This window comes from Xiphophorus hellerii, chromosome 5, assembly GCF_003331165.1.
Source record: "Xiphophorus hellerii strain 12219 chromosome 5, Xiphophorus_hellerii-4.1, whole genome shotgun sequence".
In the NCBI taxonomy this organism is placed as follows: domain Eukaryota; kingdom Metazoa; phylum Chordata; class Actinopteri; order Cyprinodontiformes; family Poeciliidae; genus Xiphophorus; species Xiphophorus hellerii.
The window spans coordinates 742,417-758,365 of record NC_045676.1 but is presented as its reverse complement, the minus strand read 5'-3'; the positions used below and the strand labels follow the sequence as shown (position 1 = coordinate 758,365).

At 42.7% G+C, this 15,949-nt stretch overlaps 1 non-coding gene across 1 annotated transcript; it reads left to right on the top strand.

The window, feature by feature from the left end:
• The first annotated feature begins 1,447 nt into the window (after nucleotides 1-1,447).
• Nucleotides 1,448-1,638, top strand: LOC116720855 (U2 spliceosomal RNA). The gene has a single exon (XR_004339470.1). It is a non-coding gene; the product is annotated as a U2 spliceosomal RNA (small nuclear RNA).
• Nucleotides 1,639-15,949: the final 14,311 nt, after the last annotated feature.

Sequence of the window (15,949 nt, the reverse complement as noted above, 5' to 3'; positions counted from 1 at the left end):
GTCGTTTCATCGGATCTGCGGCTGTATGTCTTGGACACTCGGGTGAAGAGAGGTGCGGAGCTGTCCACTGACCACCACCTGGTGGTGAGTTGGCTCCGGCGGTGGGGGAGGAAGCCGGTCAGACCTGGCAGGCCCAAACGTGTTATGAGGGTCTGCTGGGAACGTCTGGCGGAATCCCCTGTGAGACGGAGCTTTAACTCCCATCTCCATCATTAATCAGGTGTCGATTTAAAAGGACACAGAAATATGTAACAGGTCTGGTTGTGTTCTAATAATATAAAATATGAGAGAAATGCTGTTAAATGCTGGAGTTAGAAACAGCTTCTAACTCCAGATAAAAAGTGTTTTGGTTTTTAAAAAAAGAATTATATATAATATTTTTAGCCTTTCATCAGCTCAGAATACTTAGTTAATATTTTAAAAAACCTTTAATATTTATATTATACTAGAACGATCCAAGATTCTCATCTCAAAATAACCAAAATCTATTTCATGAGATGTTTGAGATAATTTGATGTCTCTATTTTAAAATAGTGAAGCATTTAATGAAAGGAGGAAGAGGCAGTTTTGGATGACAAAACAAAATAAATTGAAGATCACATTTTTAAAAAAGTATATATTCTACTAAACTGTAATTTCTTATATTTTAAGAGTTTTATTTTCGTGTTATTTCTGGTATTTCATTTGAACATTTTCTGCTGATATTCTAACCGTCATCACGATTGTCACATTACGGAGGAGAGAAAAGGTAAAATCGGACCTACAACCAGTAGGGAGGGTTAGAGACACGGTTTGGTGGAGTGGGGCGCCCTCTGGTGGCCAAAAACGGTATGTCAGTTTTGTAACTTCCTCTTATAGAAAAGTCCCACCTAGATTTTACTTTACGTTTTATTTGTATGTGTGCATCTGGAGACCTGCCTGTGCCCCTCAACAATAAAATAAAAATGGCAGGAATACTTCCTTGGATTACTTTACGTGTAACTTTACCTAAACTCAATGCTTAGTTTGTGCTGAACAAGCAGTAGAGGTCGCTGTAGGCAAAGCGTGTAGAAACAAAAACCGTGAACGGCTTCACTAAATTCAACCGTACAGCTTTATTCAACGTAATCAAATGTAAACTAGAAGACTTTTACAGTTAAGTTTATATTTAAGCGTTGAAGTAAGGAGAAAACCTTTTAAAACGTGTTTTAACCTCCAGGCCTTTTATTGGAGACAAGCGTGTCACGTGACCAGAAATGAACAAGTCGGTCTTTTTCCACACGTCCTTTTAGTTTAATTCGGCTCATTTATAATTGTTTTCAGTCGTAAAAAACACCTGTTACTTTAGAGCAATATTTTTTATTTACATTGCTTGTTTTTTTGAGCGACAAAATATAAAATTTTCCGAACCGGGAGTCAAAACGGGACGGCCGAGGTTGAAATGGTTCCCTCCCCAGTTAAATGGGTTATCGCTTCTCGGCCTTTTGGCTAAGATCAAGTGTAGTATCTGTTCTTATCAGTTTAATATCTGATACGTCCCCTACCCGGGGACCATATATTAAATTGATTTTTGGAGCAGGGAGATGGAATAGGGGCTTGCTCCGTCCACTCCACGCATCGACCTGGTATTGCAGTACCTCCAGGACCGGTACACCCCCTCAGGCTGTTATATGGAAACTCAGAGCAGCAAACTGCAGCTCGATGTTCTAACGAGCCATCATTGGATCCAGGTTCGTTAAACCAGGGAGAACTAAGACATGCAGGCTGCCGGGCCTCGACCTCCGACTTTGGGCTCCCCTGTTATAGATGATCGGCTGTTATATTTGCGTTTACAATTATAGATCTGTTTATGGCTAAAAACGTAGGTTCCATGTTGAAGCTGTGATCATGTTGCTGTATTTTAAACCAAAATCACCGTCCCGTATTTGTTGGCAGCCTGCAATTTGAATGTACAAACACTAGATGGCACTGCTGTCCTTACTAAAACAGCAGCTGGCTTCCTCTGCAGAACAGTCAGGAAGTCACAGCTAATCTGGAAAATGTATTTTATCAACTCATATGGAGAATTATACGTAGAAAACGAGACTGAGAACAAAACTGGACGTGGAGGTTAGAGTGATTTATCTCAGCTGCTAAAATGAAGCTCAGTGATAAGAAACGTAAAAATGCAGGATGGGGTTTTGCCTCGTTTTTCATTGGGGCCAGTGGAGGGACTTTAAACCTGCTGTTATTTGCTCTATCTTCCTGGTTTTAGTGAGAACTCCGGCAGCAGCGTTCTGGATCAGCTGCAGCTGTTTGTTTGTTGGACGGACCTGTGAAGACTCGAATCAATGTGACTAAAGATGAGTTTCTCTAGATCTCACTGAGACATTAGTCCTCTAGATGTTCTTCAGGTGATAGAAGGCCGACTTTGTAACTGTCTTTATGTGGCTCTGGAGGTTCAGGTCAGAGTCCATCACTACTCCCAGGTTTCAGGCTGATCACAGGTTTTAGTTGTAATAACTGAAGCTGTGCATTAACTCTAGATCTATAATTATAGATCTATAACTCTAGATCTATAACTATAGATTGTTCCTCTGTAACAGGTGGCATCAATGAGTCTCAGAAGTCGTTCAGGTGGGTCTCAACCAGATATTTATTTATTTTTTCTGCATACTGTTGAGGTCTGGTCAACAGTATGCAGAATGTCAGAAGCACCATCTGTATGGCCCACAATACGAACGCTGGCATCTGGGTCCCTTACATCCACCGGGACGTTCACAGCGGTCAAGGCAGCAGAGTCACCTCCCACAGATTGACCTGTCGTGTAGCTCACGGGCAAAACTGAGCAGTGTTTGGGACTGGAGGTCATACTCTGTAAGTCAGCTACCTCCCCCACTGATGAATTCGGCTCAGACAGCTGTGTTATCCATTCAATGGTTCTCCTCTCGGAATCCATAGGCGTCGGATCAGGCGAAGGGTTCACCACCCCTTCCAGAACACCAGGTAAGTCCCCAACACTGCCACAATCAAAGCCAGCACTTGTCTCATGCATGGTGTTGTAGTAGCTCTCATGCAACGTTTCCTCATCTCCTCCAAAGTCATCTGCTTCTGGGACTGAGGATGCATTAGCAGAGAGTGAGAAGGCAGAAACAGAATCAGATACTTCACATGTGGGATCCACTGGGAGGAAACTGGCCAGCATCAGCATGTTCCTGTGAACCACCTTTTTCTGTCCAGTGACTGTGTCACAGATCTTGTACGTATGTGTCGTTGGATTAATATCTGTCACAGTGTAGATGGTTGATTCCCATCGGTCAGCAAGCTTCCTCTTACCCCTCTCTTTTCTGTTGGCTAAGAGCACTCTGTCACCGACGGCAATGTCAGTGCCCTTAACTTTCCGGTTGTACAACCGAGCATGCCTTCTCTGTTCTTTTGAAGCATGGTCCTGAGCAATCGTCATGGCCTCCTTCAGGTCGTTGGTAAGACACGCCACATACTTGTCATAGTTCCCCACAGCAGAGTCATCAAGGACAGCATGAAAGAGGACATCGACAGGCAGGCGAGGGACCCGGCCAAACATGAGGTAAAAGGGGGGGTAACCTGTTGTCTCATGAACCGCACAGTTATACATGAAGGCTAGTGTCTGTAAACGTCGTGGCCAGTCAGCCTTCTCTTCAGGGGACAATGCACGGATCATGCCACCTAAAGTGCGATTGAACCGCTCCACACTTCCATTCCCCATCGGATGATATGGTGTTGTGTGTGTCTTTCTGACACCTGAGACCCTGAGGAGCTCACTTATTAGCTGACTTTCAAAATTAGCTCCTTGATCACTATGAATTCTCTCAGGAAAGCCAAAGACACAGAAATATCGGTCCCAGAGAACCCTCGCCACCTGTTTAGCTGTCTGGTCTCTACATGGAAATGCGTGAGCCATTTTTGTAAAGTGGTCAGTAATCACCAAGACATCAACAGATCTGTTTCTGGAATCTTCGGCTGACCAAAAATCAATACAGACAATCTCAAGCGGTCTGGTTGATGTTATAGACTCCAATGGAGCTCTACCCTCAGGCTCAATGGTCTTACTGACAATGCATCGCTGACAATGTCGAACATGGTCTCTGACATCTCTGTCCAGAGTCAGCCAGAAAAACCTCTGCCTTGTCAAGCCGAGGCTCCTGAACTGAGCTTGATGACCTGCTCTGTCATGAACTCCATGAAGTACCTCGGTCTTGAGCGAGTCAGGTACAATGTACTGGAATCTTTTCGCTTTGGTTTTCTGGTCCCGAGAAAGCCTGTACAGCACACCGTTTCGTACAGTTAGTTTATCCCAGTGCTTTAGATACTTTGTCACAGAGACAGACTCTGCAAACCTCTCTCTCCTAGAGGGTCTTCTACGTCTCTCAACATAGTATAGAACACGAGAGAGAGTCCTGTCTTCCAACTGTCTGTCACGGAGTTCACATTCAGTGTAGGCAGGTAAGGTTTCCTGACCAGATGGAATGAGCTGAGGCAGATGATGGACCATTTCAACGGCACGGGTTCTCGCGCCAGCATCCCACTCCACTTGTGAGTGTAACACAGCAGACACATCCTCCATTGCAACAGACTGGGGGAACAGTTTTAGTGGGCTGCATGTTGACTGAGCGTTAACACTCACTGAGGAGGGTTCTTTCTGACCACTGGATGATCGAAAGGCAGTCTGGATTGAGGAGTTTGACACATCTCTAACTTCAGCGAGAAGATTGGCATAGGGTTCAGCGAGCAGCCTGCGGCTAACAGTCTCTCGAACAAATGGCTCACGACTCAATGCATCGGCCACAATATTCTGCGGGCCTGGGATGTACTTGATGTCAAAGTCGTAACTCGCCAATTTAGCCACCCAGCGCTGCTCACAACAGTCCAGTTTAGGCTTAGTCAGAATATGAGTCAATGGATTGTTATCAGTCCAGACTGTGAATTTATGGCCTTTCAACCAGTGGCTGAACTTGTCACAGATGGACCATTTCAAGGCCAGAAACTCCAACCTGTGAGCTGGGTAGTTCTTTTGTGACCGGGACAAAGACTTGCTGGCAAAAGCAATGGGCCGAGCACGTGTCTCACCCTGCTGAACCTGAGACAGAACAGCGCCTATGCCATCCAGAGATGCATCAGTGGATAACACAAAACCACAAGTGAAATCTGGGTGAGCCAACGCAACGCTTTGCGTCAGTGAGGACTTCAATTGTTCGAAGGCTTGTTCCTGCACCGTAGTCCAGTCAGAGGCTTTCAACTTTCTGGATGGCAGTTTATTCTGATGATGTCTGCCTTTCCTCCTGTCACCCTTTAACAGATCAAACAGTGGCTTGGCGATGGCAGAGTACCCGGGAAGGAAATGTTGGTAGTAGTTTATCATCCCCAAAAAGGATCTTATCCGCTTCTGAGATGGAGTCACGCCATCTGGTTCCATAAGTTGGGCCGCAGTCATGTTGGCGATGATCTCAACCTTACTTGGGTCCGTTGAAACACCATGTTCGTCAACAATGTGGCCAAGAAACTTAACAGATCTCCTCAAAAAGAAACACTTTTTGGGAGCCAGTTTCAAATTGTGGCTTTGCAACCTAGCAAACACCATCTCCAGGCGCCGTAAGGCAGATTCCTCATCAGGCGCAAACACCAACAAATCATCCAAATAGCACAGTAAACTCAGATAGTTCTGGTCTCCGAATATGCTGGTCATCATGCGCATAAAGCTCCCAGGACTATTGCAGAGACCCTGTGGCAGACGATTGTATTCATATAAGCCCATAGGAGTAGTAAAGGCAGAATACTTCCTGTCGTCCTCGTGAAGTGGCATATTATAAAACCCAGAGGTCAAATCCATGGTACTGAACAGACTGTTTCCCCCCAATGCTGCCAGACAGTCTGCCTGATGGGGAAGGGGATGGGCATCTCTCAGGGTTCTCTTGTTCAACCAGCGAAAGTCTGTGCAGATACGGAGATCTCCATTTTTCTTCCACACGAGAACTAGAGGTTATGCGTACTCGCTTGTGGATTTTCTGATAATTTCCTTCTCTTCCATCTCACTCAGGACTTGCCGCAGTTTCTGATACTGGCCAGGGGGAGGCATGACAGGGTTTCACTGAAGTAATGGAGAAGAACATCATATATCAGTTCAGGATTCTTTGTAACATCAAGTGAAGGATCACTGCGCAATGCAATCTGCACCACATCCTTTGCCTTGCCCATTAAGTGGCACATGATCTCCTCTCCTTGACCACAGGTAGGTATGTCTTGTTTTCTGAGGTGCATTCTAGTCAAGTCAATCCAGTCACGGATTGAACATTTGTCAGTGTGGTCACCTCTGTATGTCTGAAGTACCCTATCAGGTCTAACATGGACTGTCAAATGAGATGGGTCATGTCTGTCACTGTCACCACGTGAGTTCTGAGTGACACAAGAAGGCTGAGGTTCACTGTTCATATTTACAACACCAGCTGACATTAGTTTAGAAACAATTGATTCACCAATTTGTGCACCTAACTGGCCAACCATGTCTGTAAGGTGATGAAGGGCATCAACATCACTGCAGGGTGTGGAAGTAGGGGGATTCTCCCTCATGAACCCATCAATAGCAGTACAACTTTGGCTCTGACCTAGCCCTGATTCTGCACTAGCATCATATGTGAGTTTTGAATGTCCTACATCTCCACTGTCAGCAGTACGGCTGAACCACACACCCCGACCTTTAGGTAATTTAGGAGTAGTAAACTGATCCATCTCTGACACACCAGTTACCTGTAACCATAAAAGGCACCACAGTATTGTTTCCAATCAAAGAAAAATACCAAAGCAGAACAATCACTTAAATTGGATAGATAGCATTTATTGTCATTGAACAGAATTCAACGAAATTTCCATTGCAGCTCCCGTGCAAAAGGTCAAATATATACAGTATAAATAAGCAAACACACAATAATAATAATAACAATATATACAACTAAATTAACTAAAGGCACTCAACCATCCAAAGAAGTAGCAGCAGGTCCAATTATGGCAAAGTACAGATAATGTGACAGTGCAAAGTGCAGAACAATATGGCTGTGTGGGGGGGGGGGATATGTATGTGTGACTGCGAGGTTATGATATGTGTGGGAGGGGGGGGCGGCAGGGAGTAATGGCTCTGACGGCTGTGGGGAAGAAACTGTTTCTCAGTCTATTTGTTGTAGTCTGTATATTCCTGTACCGCTTGCCTGATGGCAGTGGCACAAACAGTCTGTGGCCCGGGTGGCTGGGATCCATGGCTATGGATCCAGCTCTCTTCTTGACCCGGTCTGTGTAGATGGAGTCCAGGTCTGGGAGGGGGCATCCCACAATGCCTTGTGCTGTTCTCACCACCCGTGTCAGTTGTTTCCTCTCCAGTGCTGTGCAGCTACTGTACCACACAGTCATGTTGAGGCAGAGGATGCTCTCCATCATCGCCCTGTAAAAGTTCACGAGCAGCCGTGAGGAAAGTCCAGCCCGTCTCAGTTTCCTGAGGAAGAAGAGCCTTTGTTGTGCTTTCTTCACCAGGTGGGAGGTGTTTGTGTTCCAGGAGAGGTCAGACGTGATGTGGAGGCCCAGGAACTTGATGTTGTCCACACGTTCCACCACTTCTCCATCTATGAGAAGGGGAGGACAAAAAAGTAGGACACCATAAAATAATTTTTTTTTCTTTTTTTTTTATGTATTTACTCAGTGATCGTAAAAGAAAGTCTTGTAATTCAAAGTCTCTTATTGACCTGACCACAAAAGGATCCCGAACTGCAGATCAGGTCAGGTCCGCAGCAACCCCGGTTCGAATCCGGGTCACGGCACCAGAGTAACAGGTGGCATCAATGAGTCTCAGAAGTCGTTCAGGTGGGTCTCAACCAGATATTTATTTCTTTTATTCTGGGGGAAGAAGGGAAAACAAATGAACAACCTCCTCAACTCCTTCTCCCTGCACTCCGGCTCTAAAAATGTGGAAATAAAAACAATGTTCAACCAAGCTGTGCTGTACGGAGCCCTCTAGGGGACATGAGGAATTGTTTTGCTTTTGCGTTCCCTCGCAAAACTTTTGCGTTCCCTCACAAAAACTTTTGCGTTCCCTCGCAATACTTTTGCGTTCCCTCGTAATACTGTACTGGTCAGTTATGCAGCATAATTGAACACTGTAGCCTTTCTTACGGTGGGCGCCGTATTTTCTGCTTTAAAGGTTATGTGAGGTTTTTCCATGAATGTTAGTATCTTTTTGTGAAATATCTGAAGTTTTATATATTTCTTTAGGATAGAAAGGCGCCACAAACCTACGATATAAACAGAAACTTTCCGTAAGTAGGAAAGAAATAAAAACACATTATAATTTGGACTATTTCTGAGTTATTATCGCGGGTAATAAATCATCTGACAGTTTTGATTGTGTCTCTGTTGTGTTCGTAGTCTGAATGGTTTAAAGAGCTGCTTTCAGTGCCGCTCCATCTCAGCCTTAACAGACATAAACATGCAGGAAAAAATAAATCGATTTTCAATCAGTGTTTTGCACCAAACAGTTAATAATAATAAACAAGTTTTCACGGAGGCTCTGTAAGAGCCATATGAATGAAATAAGTAATTATTGATATGACAGGAGCAGCGGCTTTGACACTTAGGTGTGTCGACGTGGGAGTGACGTCACCAGGTGTGAATGGGAAGGATACTGACCTGCTGGCTTTGTGTGTATGAGGAAGCGGTGAGCGGGGCGGTCAGTCCTTGCAAAGTTTGGAGCCTGATCATCAAAATGGAATAAATCGATAATTGTGACAGAATAAAGAAAAGGTTTGGAGTTGATTGATAAACGGACAGATGAGATTCCCAGAGTTAACCCAGTGCGGCCCTTTACCATCATTAGTTTGTCATGTTTTTAATAATAAAAACTTGTTAATAGTAAAAACTGTTTGGTGCAAAACCCTGATTGAAAATCGATTTATTTTTTCCTGCATGTTTATGTCTGTTAAGGCTGAGATGGAACTGAAAGCAGCTCTTTAAACCATTCAGACTAGAACAACAGAGACACAATCAAAACTGTCAGATGATTTATTACCCGCGATAATAACTCAGAAATAGTCCAAATTATAATGTGTTTTTATTTCTTTCCTACTTACGGAAGGTTTCTGTTTATATCGTAGGTTTGTGGTGCCTTTCTATCCTAAAGAAAGATATAAAACTTCAGATATTTCACAAAAAGATTCTAACATTCATGGAAAAACCTCACATAACCTTATATTAAAGCAGAAAGTACGGCGCCCACCGTAAGAAAGGCTACAGGATTCAATTATGCTGCATAACTGACCAGTACAGTATTACGAGGGAACGCAAAAGTATTGCGAGGGAACGCAAAAGTATTGCGAGGGAACGCAAAAGAAAAAAAATTCCCCATGTCCCCTAGAGGGCTCCGTAGTGCTGGACTAGCACCGGTCGTTCGCGCCAAAATAAAAAAAAGGAAATTATAATAAAACTGTTTATAAAAAAACCCCACAATGACGGTCAAAACTGCAAAATAACACACTAACAAACAATAATAAACAACATATGGTAAAGACCTCAACATGAACAACATCCGTACAGAAAAACAAACATCTCAGCAGCGAACTTTCCTCTGACTGACCCACAGCAGCGCAGAACAACCTGAGGGAAAAGGGGAGGAGCTACGAGGGCTGGAATAGACTACGGAAGCCCAGGAAACACAAACGAGGCGGAGAGCAGAAGGGCGACCCCCGCAGGCAAAAACAACAAAATAAATAAAAATAACTGAATAAGATAAAATTCACAAATTCTCAATATAAAATGAATAAGAAATAATAATTTAACAAAGAAACACATTTGTAACTCTGTTACACCTCTTTAGGTCCAAAAATAATAACTTCAGTTTTGTTTCTGTTCAGCTGGAGAAAGTTTTGTCTCATCCACACATTTATCTGTTCTCAGCATTTATTCAGTGACTGGATGGGGTCAAAGGTCACCTGGTGACATCATAATGTAGAGCTGTGTGTCATCAGTGTAGTTATGGTAGCTGATATTATTTCCTGTTATAACCTGAGCCAGTGGGAGCTTATAGATATTGAATCAGGATCCTAGGATTGAACCTTGGGGAACCCCACATGTGACCTTTGACCTCTGATGAGAAGTTTCCAGTTGAAACAGCGAAATCCCAGTTCCCAGTAAGATTCAAACCAGTTGAGTTCTGGACCGGAGAGTCCGACCCGACTCTCCAGGCGGTTCAGTAAAATGATAGACACTGAGGTCCAACAGAACCAGAACCAGAACCAGCTCTGTGGTTCTCCCACAGTCTGTATTTATGTGGATGTTATTGAACACTTTGACTAGGCCGGTCTCTGTGCTGTGGTAACCATGGAAACCAGACTGGAAGGAGTCAAAGCGGCTGGTTCAGTTAGGAAGCTGTTTAACTGTTGAAGCTTTTTCAGTAACTGCTGATGAGTCAGAGGTCAGAGGTCAGAGGTCGGCCTGTAGTGATTTTATCAGAGGTTTGATAACTGCTGGTTTCAAAGCCTGATGAGAGCCAAGAGTTACTATTTGGATCAGATCAGCAGCGACAGGCAGGACTTTGTTAAAGAAACGTTCTAGAGTTATAGATCTAGAACATCCAGACAGCAGCAACTGGAGCTTCACTGACTTATTATTTCTTCCAGGGTTTTATAATTTAGTGGCTGAAATTGGGTCATTTTTCCTGCATTAGTTGTGTTTGGGTTCAGCTTTGGTTCTGGCTTTAGAGAGGATCTGCACATTAATCCTCAGATTTTCTGAATTTTCTCTGAAAAGAATCTGGAAAACTTGTTGCAGGCGTCAGATTGAAGTTCAGGAGGTTCAGTCACTGGAGGGTTTGTGATTCTGTGGACTGTTGCAGATAAAGCTGGAGTTTTGTTCATGTTTTCATGACATCTGCCAAGAAAGCCTCCTTTTCATGTTTTAGTGCTGAGTGATAGTTACCTAGACTTTCTTTATAGATGTCATAATAAATGTGAAGTTGAGTTTTACTCCATTTTTGTTCTGCTCTACGGCAGAGTTGTCTTGCAGATTGAACTGTTTGTGCATTCCTCCATGGAGATTTCTTCCTACCACACAACCTTCACTTTAATGGAATCAGTGAAATCTGAAACTTTAGACTGAAAATCATTTACCAACTTATCTACATCATTACAGCTTTTGGGCGAAGAGGAAGAGGAGGAAGAGTAGATCTGATGAAATGTTTCTGCTGTTTTCTGTGAAAGAACGCTTTGTGACAGCAGCTGTTTGTCCAGGTGGGTTAACAGATAAAGCTTTCAAAGATAACAGGAAGTGATGCGACATCAGTTACAGAGACATTGGAAATGTTCACAGCCTGATAATCGATCAGCAGCAGGTCCAGTGTGTGTCCTTCAGTGTGTGTTGCTTGTTGTGTTTGACCAAAACTCTCTAATATATTAAAGAGTTTTTCTCCTCTGTCTGGGTTTTGTCAACATGAATGTTGAAATCACCGACAATTATTAAACAATCATAATCAATACATATGAAAGATAGAAGCTCATTAAAGTCAGTAAAGAAATTTTCCATGTATGTTGAAGTTTTGTATAAAGTTAGTGTCAAAGTTCGTTTGTGGCCTTTAACCTCAATTCCCAGATTTTACTACAGTTTATGATATTCTTAAATATTGAAGCCACGCCTCCTCATTTTTTATGTTTTCTATTCTCACTTAAAAAATAGTAGTTAGGAGGCGCAGATTCAATTAGTACGGTTGGTTCATTATTGTCATCCAGCCATGTTTCTGTCAGAAACATAACATGGAAATTATGCTCAGTGATCAAATCATTAATTAATAGTTTTGGCACAAAGAGATCTGGGATTTAAAAGAGTTTCAGTGACTTGGAGGCTGATTCAGTCTGAGAATTGTTGTGGAAAAAAGATTATTACCAGGAACTGTTCATATATTCTGTCCAAAACAAGGAGAGACGGCCTGGTTCTGGTTCTGGTTCTGGTTCTGGTGCAGCTGCAGAAAACAACTCCCAACCTTGTGTGTGTGTGTGTGTGTGTGTGTGTGTGTGTGTGTGTGTGTGTGTGTGTGTGTGTGTGTGTGTGTGTGTGTGTGTGTGGCCCAAACAGCTTCTTTTGTTGAGAGTTCACAAGCATTTCATATAACATGATCATCAGATGTTAACTTATAGTCACTTTCCACCACAGGTTCCTTATTAAAATAACATTTGATTTGAATTTGTTGGAGAAATAATAAATATAGTGAAATAATAAATAAAGTGAAATAATAAATAAAGTGAAATAATAAATATAGTGAAATAATAAATAAAGTGAAATAATAAATAAGTGAAATAATAAATATAGTGAAATAATAAATAAAGTGAAATAATAAATAAAGTGAAATAATAAATATAGTGAGATAATAAATATAGTGAAATAATAAATATAGTGAGATAATAAATATAGTGAGATAATAAATATAGTGATGACATCACAAGACGAAAACAGGGGTTTGGTGAAACATAATAATCATCATAAAGGTTTAAAAACGGATGAAATAAAATCAGTCCAGAACAGACGGCGCTTGGTGAACATTAAGCATTTTTTCATTAACTCCACTTATGGTTGTGTTTTTTCCCTCGTTGTTACATGATGATGTTTCTGATTTTAAAGTTTTCAGAAAACAGGTTACCTGGTTTATGAACCAAAATGTTTGACCGTTTAAAAGGTTAATGCAAAATGCCTGTTGTGACTTTAAGTTTTGAGACCTTCGGACAAATATTTGAGTTATGTTTTATATCAAATAAACTATTTAGGATATGTACTCTAATAATTGAAAAGATACATTCAAACTCCAGTGTAGTTTACCTTCAATTAGCACAAGAGTCTCTAATATTTGTAGTTTTACAGCAGAAAACAGGGATGGAAATCAGGCGTGTTAAATATTGATTTGTTTTCTGGTTATTATTTAAAACTTGGTCCGGTCCAGTTTAGTTCAGGAGGATCAGACTTTGTTCTTGTTGTGGCCCCTTCCTTCCTGCAGGGGGCGCCAGCTGATCCACCTCAGCAAATAAAGAAAAACTGCGTTTTTAAAGCCTGATACAAACCAACACAAAACAAATTCCTGTTTGGTTAAAAGTTTCATTTGGCAGCTTTGAAAAACATCAGCAACAAAAAAGAGGAACCAAGATTAAGAAAACTGAAGGAGCGACTGAAACACAGGAAGTGGAGATTTTATCAGTGACGTCAGGACTTGATGATTTTAACAAACATATTTTTTATTTTCTGAAACTCAAAACTAAAACTTTGATCCAATTTAGTAAAGAACTGAAGCGTAAAATGTGGAAGAAATGCTGCGAATATTTTCTGGTTTCAGCTCCATGTGGACCAAAAACAGAAACTGATCGATCATGATCAGCATCTTCAGGATGAAGCTGAAGCGTCTGAGTTTATGACCTTTGACCTCTGCAGTCTGCAGCCTCATTAAAACTCAGCAGGAGGAGAAACGACGCAGCCCTTCTCTGGTTTTACTATTAACAGAAGTCCAAACAAGAACCTTGACCCGTTGATCCTGGAGCTGCTGTCAGCCAGGCCAACAGCATGACCTTTGACCTGAGAATGCACTTCAACACATTCCAGTTTCGACTGAGGGTGTGAAGTTAAACATCCTCTCAGAGGGTGAAACGAGGTGGAAACACTTCATTAGAGCTCATTGTTCTGCGGCGGAGCCGTCAGTCCGTCTGAAAGCCGAGGAGATGTAAGCAGCCTCTTCCTCTTTCTCCTCCTCTTCCTCTTCTGAGCGAGAGCCGGTGACCTTGGGCTGACCTCAGGTTTGGAAGACGGCCATCGAGTTGGAACAGCAAAGGGACGTCACCGAGGTTAACGAGGAACGTCGGCGACCAACGAGGTTCAGCGACCGACCCAGCAGCCGTTCAGCAGAGATTAACAGCTTCAGGTTTTAAGGCCGGGATTATTCTGGATTATTCCTGACCAGCAGCTAGAGCATTCTGAGATAATCCAGGGTAATCCAGGATAATCCAGGATAAACTAGTATAATCTGAGATAATCTAGGTTTTATCAAACAGAAACTTTTCAAAGTCTTGAAGTCAGATTTTAGATCTGTCCATCAGTTGTAATCAATTATTTTAGTAATCGATTAATCTATTCTGATGATTAATCAAATAAAAATATTGATAAAGTAAAATATTGGTAAATTCAGAATAATAACAGTGTTAGTATCGGATCTTGACATCGGCCCAAATGTTCACATTGATACATCCAAGTTTCCCTGGTTTCCTTCAGTGGTTGTTGGTGCAGCGCCCCCTCAGGCCAGGAGGGGAACTGCACTGTTTAGTTTGGATCGTTTGAACTGCAGCAGATGTTCCGGCTTTAGACCCGGCAGAACCGAGTGAGGCGGTCGGATCGATACAACAGACTCCTCTGGTTTCCACTGGACCGTCTGAGCTGGTTGAACTGGGATTTCTGCTGCTTTGCTCTCGCTGCAGGAACCGGGTCTGATGATCTCCTGCAACCTTCAGCCAGGAGGAAATGCTGGAAGGGAAATATTTGTCCTGACTTCAGGCACTGTGGCGTTAGAGAGCAGACAGGAAGCGTCGCGTTTAAAACCCTCCGACTGGGTGAAAGTGCAGCGAACCAGAGGACCATGAAGGCAACACGACTCTCTCTGGATGGAGAACAAGCTGCAGCTCATCTGTCCATCTGTTCCAGATTAAAGAAGCAGCTTTCAGTTTTTATTTGGTTCTGATTCTCTAGAGACGTTCAGCTGCTGAAACCTTTTTAAATAACGTTGCTGATGACTGGAAGCTTGTAGAAGCTGAGGTTCGATCTGCGACTGCAGGCCGACAAGAGACCCGTCCAGGTTGTTGTTAAAGGTTTTATTGGCTCTAGTGGCCTTTCTATGATACTGAACTGACGAAGGGGGAAGACATGGGGCAAAGGTCAGCAGGCCGGGAATCGAACCTGCGACGGCCGCCCCGAGGACCGAGGCCTCCATAGCTTAACCTCTGCGCCACCACAGCAACCCGTTGAATCACAGGTTTGATATCAGATCAGCGACAGGCTGAACGTCCTGAAGGAACTGACTGGTTTCATGGCTGAGTTGTTGAAATTGAGTCATTTTCTCTGAATTTGTGTTTGGCGTAGCATTGATTCTGGAAGTGATGCTGTGCAGATTAATGTTTTTAAATATTCTCAATCAGGAAGTTGGTAAATTCATGTTGGGGTTCAGATTTCAGTCGCTGGAGGATCATCCAACCTGTGGAAATCAAGCCACAGCATTGCTGACGTTTGGCTTCGCTGTCACAGTGAACATGAACTCTGACACCGTTTACAGGTTCCTTCACATCTTCCTAGAGGAATATTCCTCCATGCTGATTTTAACGGGAGAACTTCATTTCTCTGGAGAAGCTCTTCGTACCGCAGCGGAGAGCCGAGGCTTTCTGCTGAATACGGAGCTGAATACGGTGAAAAGCCTCCGTCTGCTGAACATTTCACTGCCTGGACCACAGAATCATTTCACACATGAAGCAAAAGCGAAGCAGCATTTATTTATATTAACATTAATATCATTTTTCCTGGCTCCGTCCTCAGATGATACCAGGAGGATAAATTTAAGTTAAAATCAAGTTACAGAAATTTGACATTATGAACACAATCTTTCATAAAAAGTTTTCCTAACATAAATCAGATGATTTTACCTGAAAACACAAATTAACCCAATAATTACCAGCCACAAGGAGGCGCCCTGGAACCACGCAGCCTGTAAAGCAACAGAAAACTATTTCTATACGTCCAACAACTCAAAACAAGTTGATGCAAAAAGCAGAAATTCTTTGGTTCATCTTTTAAAAACCTCTGAGTTAGAGATTTGGGAGGTTCCAGAGCAGCCAGTCTGACCCAGAACAGAACCGGAACCAGAACCGGAACCAGAACAGAACCGGAACCAGAACCGGAACCAGAACAGAAC